Genomic DNA, 8,857 nt, shown 5'->3' on the forward strand with positions numbered 1-8,857 from the left:
CCTTTACTCATTCATTTACCAATTATTTTATATCTTCTATTTTTCGCTACCAATGGTTGAAATGAACGAAACCACATAAAATAACATTTCATTGAATCTGACCTTAACATTAAAGAAACACCAACGAACACCCTTAAACCATTTGACACCAACACCCCACCACACACAAACCAAAATCTATACTCTCAAACTTAAAATCTCAAACCTGAAGAGAGATACGATAAAGGAAATAAGTATTCTATTCAGAATTTCCAAGTGTCTGTTGTAATAGATATATGGGAGAAACTATACTTCAACTCTATATTTTTATTTAAATCTTCGATTGAAGTCTGCAGACAAATTTGTTTCGATGTTGGTCGGTTTTATATAACTTTGGAGTCTTTTTAAACACTCTCCTGTAACATGTTGGTTTCGAGTCATAACAGTATCAAGTACCCAGCTGTGTTACATAACTATGAATTACTTAATCAGACTCTTTCAGAACAGCAAACCTAGCAGTTCCAACTAAAATCTAAAATAACCTTTTATTTGAAACGTATTACGATACTACATTTCTTGACAAATATTACTCGACGTCATATATTGCTAAATAAAACATTCTCCAATTCTTAATGATTTGATAAATTACCACATATGTCGATGTATGAGGCGACCAGGTGTTTAAGTTATCCATAACTTCACATTACAGGTGTACTTTTTCAGTTATGCTTACTGTATAAAACTTAGTTGTCAATATTTCACTATAGTAGATTATAAATAATACGTTGCTTTTGGTTCAACAAATGGAGGTTTTTCACAAGATTAACATACATGTTTTTAGCACGTTTTAAAATACATACATTGAACCAAAACTTGTTAAACTTGAGTTACATAAAGATAATGTACTTACGATGAGGGCGATATTCCAGCAACCACAGGGATGTAAGAAAGTAGCACCGAGTGGCGTACCAAGAGAATGATGGGAAGGGCGGTCCGCTCCGGGCGACACAATTTATTTGTATTAATAAATCATTAATAAAGATGCAGTATAAATATCATAGACTTTAATAATGTATAGTAGCTATTAAAATTTCCTTAAAATTCAAATTTATCATCAGTAAACTTATATTGTGCGTTAATATTGAGTAATATACAGTATAATATTGTTAATACAGTAATATTGTGTTGTGGAGGCGCAATGGCCCATTGGTCAGGGCAGCGGACTTGCGGTCATAGGATCGCGGTTTCGATTCCCAGACCTGGAATTTCTATATTTAGTTATAAAGGTATACATAGAGACGAACACTTACATTCTTACAAATGGTTTGGTTGCAATGAAATCGGATAAAAGGACGAAATAAAATTATATGCAATAAAAAATTTATAAAATAATATTCTGGGTTATTTTTATGGTTAACCCACTGGTCTTTTCTCCTTTGTTTTTTCCTTCTTTTCGCCTTGACCGGCTATGCTAGCACGGCCCCAATTCATCCTCGGCTTCCTTACTACAGACATCCATCTTTTTCCGAACGTACTTTGTGACAGGCACCTTTTCTCCAGACGGATCTTTCTCAACAGGTGGAAGTTGAAATAACTTACCAACCCGTGTCCGGAGATGAAGTGACCTGTCCCAATCCCTTTCGATCGTGTCGCCCATACCGTTTCTTTCAGTATGGCTACTACACAGAAAAAGGATGCCTTCTTTTCCTTGTTGAAGGAAGAAGGCAATACGATCTTAATCATGGACTCAGTCGAGAGCCGTACTCTTTCCGCATCCGACATCAGTTGTTCGACATAAGTTATCAACTTCCTCAACTCCTCACAGAGTACGAAGGCGTGCACGACAGTTTCACTGACGCGCCCGCACCTCGGGCATATGAGGGAGGTGTCAAAACCGTGTCTAGATAACCTCTCTCGAACCGGTAAGGCCGATTGGTAGCACAACCAAGCCAAAGATTTCTGGAAGTTATCCAGATACCTCGACCCGAATGTCCTTCCGAACAGGTTGGTCAGTTGCTCCTCATCAAAGCCCAGAGTCTCCCCCAGGATATCGTCGGACTTATGCTCTACCAACCCTCTATAAAAATCCGCAGTGGAAACCTCGCTGCTCGTATTGCTCGCCCGAGAGAACAGAGTGAGTGCTTGTCTGCACTCCCTCTGCCATTCTCCCATCCTAGGTCTCCGCTTGATCCATGTATCTAAGTCCCTGAAGGACTTCAATTGGGGAAAGAGTTGCTTGGCATGCGGTGACCACACCTGCTCACCATCCAGGTAGCATTAGGGTCTCAGCGGGCTGAGGAAACGAGATGGTGTAGTCGAGTAGATGCAGTGAAAGTTGTACATACAAAATTCACAGTTGATGGAAGATGCAGAAAATCTGGTGCAGGTTTAATTCTTCAGGCGATGCTGTCATTTTCTTTCTTGTAATTTCTTGGCCTTTGGAGAGATATACTTCCTGAAATTAATGACACTCAGAAGTACCTCCAAATGAAAGGTCTGGAGTTGCAACAATGTGCCATTAAACTATCAGCTTTGAAAACTTTTATATTTGTAAGCAGAGACAAAACAATAGATGATGCGTTGCCCTATTCAACCGAAATTTGCTCTGATATGGGGAATCAGCACAGAGCGTCGAATTCGCAAAAAGAAAAGAATGAGCTAAGAAGAAAGTATCGATGCCGCTCTCGGCTACAATGCTGAGGTAAGAAGAGAAATGTTGTCAGTGATAGATAGACTAGCTGAAGAAATAACCTCTGGATTCGAAAGGCTTCACGATACTGTAAAGAAATACACCTTTCTTACACCGTCCAATTTGTCAGATAAAGAGTGTAATTGTGATGCAGATGCTTTTGATGAGAATATTAAGAGAGAAAACTTTCTGGTTGAAAGGGCAAGACTGCAAAATTATTTGGCGGCTGCTGACGCTGAAGACATGGAAGGGCCTTTGCAAGTTCTTCAGTTTATTTAGAAATATAATCTTATTGATTCATTGCCAAATATTGTAATACTTTTGAGAGTCTTCCTAACTAGTGCCATTAGTGTTGCTAGCTGCGAACGGTCCTTTACTAAATTAAAGCTCATCAAGAATTACCTCAGGTCAACGATAAGTAAAACAAGGTTGATTGATTTGGCAATACTATCCATAGAGCGCGACCTTGCGGATAAAATAAAAAATTGATGAAGTCAGTCAAGATTTCGCGAAGAGGAAGGGACACAAAATCAATTTGTAAATCGTTTATTTTTGTAATTCACTCATCTTCTGTTCCTTAACATATTTTTCCTATTATTTTTTGTGTATAAACAAAAGGAAATTTGAGGGAAATAAATAGTTGCTACAGTTTGACATCTTATTTTGCACACATATATACCTGTATTATTCAGGTTTTGGCGTTTTGAAGTGTTATTAGAACTTTTAAGGGGCGGCCAAATAAACATCCACCCCAGGCGGAACCATAACATGTTAAGGTTCAGGTTTTATATTTAGTGCTTAATACAACCTCTGGTTTTGAGGGGTTTTTTTAAAGCTAAAATCTCGTTCTATACATTAAACATTAAAAAATGTTTTCAGTCAGAAGGTAAGGAGAGTGTCTATGATCCATTATAGGGCTTTGGTGACTGGTGGGACGCATTGGGAAGGTGTGCTCAAACCGAAGATCTGACCTGAATGCTTGCAACAGAATGGACCCCTCTAATGTCACTCAAGAGTCAGGCAGTGTTCTTAAACCGGGTGACGTATTAAGTCTATCATCCATGTTAGTCGCAGTGGGATTTGAACTCAGAACATAGAGCCAAAATAAATACTGAAATACTGAAAAGCATCTCTTCAGACGTTTTAATATTCTTGCCAGTGACTCCACTATTTATTAACTCCAAAAGGGTGAAAAGCAAAGTTGTTCATGGTGAACTCAGAATGCAAGGTACTGAAATGAATAACGCAAGGCATTTTTTCCGTCACTGTTAAAACTGCCAGTTTGCTGACATGCTGTTTAAAATCTCACAGGTGTTGACTTTAACATTTATTCCCCAATTATTGATAAAAGAAATGCATTTTGTTAGTGTTTTTTCGGATTCCACTATAATCTATACACACACTCGTGTACACCAAGGAAGTGTCTGAGAATCGAGAACAGTGTCCTGATGTTTATAAGAGAGATAGTTTTGCCATTATGTGAATAGGTAGTGTGTATGGAGGATATTACTTAGCGTGAAGGAGATTTGTTGACACGGCAATTATCTTGAAGTTTGTGGAGTCTTGAAATGTCCGATTTCATTGATTTCATTTATAAAATCTAAAATAAGTAGTAATTCATGACTTAAACATTGCCAAATCATAACGTTGGAAAATTCTTGAATTAATCTAGGTATATGCAGAGTTTCGTGTTGGTATGCAACACAGCAATTCTGAAATTATCTTTATACACTGTTACTTTATCTGAACACTCCAGTGGTTGAGATGATGTGATGTTACAAATGACATCAATTAAATAGACTATTTCATTATTTGGTGGGGTGGGCAAAATTTTTGCTGTTTTTCATCAGTTTTAACCAACAGCATAAAACATTCAAAATAATCCGTGTTTCAAATCCTGTAAATCTGCTAGTGCATTACAGAGGATTTATACAGCCATTTATATGATTTTCTCCAAAGTTAAGTTTTCTGATAAGGAGAAAGTTGAGTAACAAAGCATTTATAGTGGTTTGGCATTATTGATCGACATTCTGGATGAATTTACATCATTATCAAGAAAGACAATTGAGTTTCATGAAGTCAGTGAAAATCATTGAACGTGTTATTAATTATTCTACACATTAAAAAAAAAAAAAAAGGAGTTTTGGCGTTCTTAACAATTGAATTAATAACTAACCCAAAATGATACTCAGAAATGCATAGAATTTGGTGAAAAGGAAGGTTTAAATCACTGACACGAATGCATAATTGATTAAGCTAAGGCAATATTATTAAGTAAAGAAACAAATTAAGTTTAAAAGGAAATAATTTAATTTTTGAATTTAGGTGAATGTGTAGGATGTAAGTCAGGATGTGGGTGAATGTGTAGTATTTGTGTTAGGATTTAGGATTTGTGTGAAGACTTAGAACGTAAGCTTTGATAAGAATTTAAGAATTGGGTTAGGGTTAAGTTAAAGTGGTGGTGGTTGTAAAAATGTTAAATTATTATTGGATCTCGCGTTATGGAACATTGAAGTGAGAATGAGTCCCTTGAAAACTTGGAGAAAAACTCCTAATAAAATTCTAAATTTTGAAATTTGAAATTGGTTAAAGTGTTTTTGTATCTATCCAGTCGGACGACTTACCTGAACCACTGCAACTTTTCCATACCAAATATCCCGATCTTCCATAGCGATTTTCATATCCTCAGATTGATGTCCAATGTCTTCCACGAGTTGGTCAATATATATCCTTCTTGGTCTGCTGATATCTGTATGTTTATGCGTAGGTTTCCAGTGAAGGAGATCGTTGGATATTTCATCCTTGCCTTTCCAGCAATCTCCTACATAACCTGTTCTTTTTTTTCTTTGACTACCGAGGTAATGGTAGAAAGACTTCATTACAATCGTTGCTTTTTAGGGTGTTGCTGTCAAGAAAGAAGTTACAGAACAATCTATTGGCCTTGAACCCCACCCCCCAAGATATGGAAGACTGAAGAGTTCGATGACATCCTCCTCCAGGGTTGCAATTCTATAACATGCAAACGATTATACGATCAGCAACTAAACTGTCGCCATCAGGTCAAACCGGTGAAAAGGATTGACAGAAACTCGACAATGCATAAAACCCCCCCCCAACAACATCTATCTTTACATAAATATATACGCTACAAGTTTGACAGGAGGTTCGTGTGTAATTGAAGGTAGGTTCCCCTCTACATTGAGAGGTCACAACTCCGGTATTATGGACATGTGATTCGAATGGCCCTGGAAAGAATCGCAAGAAGGATTCTTCAAACTGTATGAACTGTGTTTAAGGCAGATACGCACAGCGTGTATCACTCCGCTATAGACACTGTTTGTAAACATGTCAAATAAAGTAAACACCTAGAAACATAACAATGCCTTCAGTGAGTTGTTTATTATCTCACAAAGAACAAAAGAATACATAACACGTATAATAAATGAAGATGAAGCTAATTGAAAAAGAGTGAGGATTGCTAATCAAGAACGAAGACAAAATATGAACGACGCCGAGAGGAAAGAATATTTAGTACATGAAAGAAAGAAAAACCAGGATAGAAGAGAAAATATTACCGAAGAGAATGGAGAAGGATACCTAGAACAGATGTGGAACAGATTTTAGGCTTGGAAAGAAGAGGATACAATAAACAAGAATATTCAAGCAGGAGAAAACTGTGCAAGTGTTAGAAGGATAGCAGCAGATAATCACGAGGAGCCATTTAGCATCGGGGTAATGAATATGACATGTCCTTATTGTGGAGTAATGTAGTTCTGAGATGTGAAGCCTTAGATGGTGCCAAAACGGCAAACTTAAGCTATCAGATTTGGCAGACTAATCTGTGAAGTCAAACTATAGTGTACTTATTTACTAAATCAATGCAGTACTTTAAAAAAAAGCAGCAAGAAATTCATCAAAGCATTATGAATGGATGACGGAATATTACTACTGAGCAGGAAAATATTTATAGCTGATACTGTAGCAGAAATATGGGTCGTGGGATTTTCGCGCAGTACTGATAGTTTATTTTAAATATGGCTTTAGATTTTGGCACAAAGTCAGCAATTTCGGGGGAATGGGTAAGTCGATAACATTAACTCCAGTGGTCAAGTGGTATATTTTATCGACCCCGAAAAGATGAAAGGCGAAGTCGACCTCAGTGGAATTTGAACTCAGAACGCAATGACGGACGAAATGCCGCTAAGCAATTTTCCCGGCGCGGTAACGATTCTGCTAGCTCGCAATATATTATAAGTAGGCGAATACTGTTTACTTACAGAGAAAGACGTTGAAGCCTTTCGTTGTTTCAATATTACTATTATGACATAATAATGCTCACATTTTATCAATTTAATCTTATTCAATTTTCCTATCTTTAATATTTGAGCGGATACCAACATCAGAATTACATGAACTATATTTTGTGAATTAAAGCTAAGACAACACAGATTTTCACTGATGAATATGGCAGATGGATAATGCAGTCAGCAAATAAAAGCTAAAAAGAAGAGAGTATTATGGCAAGCGGAATTGCACGGGCTGTTACATTTTCCTAGGACTTCTACGGATCTCAAATGACCTATTTTTCACACGGTTCATAAAAAATGTGCTTTGGCCCTTTACTGGGAGCCACTGGTTTACTCTATGTGAATATTGGTTTCAAATTTTTAGCACAAGGTCAGCAATTTTAGGAGAGGGTAAGTCGATTAAATCGACTCCAGTTTTCAACTGGTACTTATTTTATCAATCCTGAAAGGATAAAAGGCAAAGTCGACCTTGGCGGAATTTGAATTCAGGTCATAAAGACGGACGAAATACCACTAATCATTTTGTCCGGTGTTCTAACGATTCTGCCAGCTCGCTGACTTGTCATCTTTTCTTGTTTTTCTCATCTCTTACGTATATATTTCAGGCGTTGTGTAGATTAGAATTTCCCTATATTTTGCGTATTTTCATGAGGCAACGTAGAATAAAATTGTCTTGTCAGTGCTTTTGAGTGAAAGATGATCTAGCATCAGCGTTTGTCCTTTGAAAAACTCGATCAGCTAATTAGTTTGAAAAAGCTCTCCTGTTTAAATAGTGTAAAAGTTGATAGTTGTGATAAAGACATTAGTCTCTCTCTATCACCTTTCAACAGCATTATATATTAAGGAACTGTAGAACAATTTAAGAACATAATAAACATAAGTTTTTATTTTTGATGATGCTTGGTTATATAAATCCTGTGTCATTCAGCTTAGCAGCCGCTGATTAATTTGTAATCGGTATTGGAAGATTAAGAGCTTCCTTGATGCATGCCAGAGGAGCAAATAGCTATCATATCGATAGCATCATGGTGAAGAGTGCTTCGATGAGGAGCGAGGTGTTGTCACGTAGAAGGTCTCTCGCTCAACTCGCTTAACAAAGTGAAACCAACTCTTTAAGTACTAGTTTTACTACGCATGCGCACTCGAGGGGCTTCTGGTGGTGCAGTCCCTTGCGCATGCGCAAAATAGTACTTCCTCAATGGCGGCTATAATTTCGCGCCACTACAATAGCAATACCAGAGAGATTCTGATGTGATACCTTGGTGTGGCGATGACGATGAGATATGAGACATGGGTGTGGTAATTGACAGGTCGTAGGAAAGCTCTGGGGAGGTGTTGTAATATTTGTTACGGTAAGCTGCCATATCTGAAATAACTAGGATCTAATCTTTTCAGACAGAAATATTCTATTATGACGTCATCCAATAAGAATTCTTTTTAATTTTGATATAGTATCATGTTTAATTAGAAATTTGGTTTGTTTAAAGAGAAAGATGTTTGAAGCTTAAGACTTTTGAAATGTTTCTATTATGACGTAATAATCCCATTTCGTTAACAAAAACCCGGTTTTGTCTAGATTTATTTTATATCTTGAATGTTTAAACAGAGACACACATGAGAATCACCTAAACTATGTCCTGTGTATTAAATCCATGGGAATTTTTCCTGCCTGGTATTGTGGACAACGAGGTTGGTATACAATCACCAAACTTATGTTTGTATATACTCTTATAACATCGAAATTTTAATAACTAAATTGTGAATACTTTTCCCTCTTGTTAATTAACAGAGAAAGAAAGAGAGAGAGAGAGAGAGAGAGAGAGAGAGAGAGAGAGAGAGAGAGAGAGAGAGAGAGAGAGAGAGAGAGAGAGAGAGAGAGAGA

Source organism: Octopus bimaculoides, chromosome 1 (genome assembly GCF_001194135.2).
Source record: "Octopus bimaculoides isolate UCB-OBI-ISO-001 chromosome 1, ASM119413v2, whole genome shotgun sequence".
Lineage (NCBI taxonomy): Eukaryota > Metazoa > Mollusca > Cephalopoda > Octopoda > Octopodidae > Octopus > Octopus bimaculoides.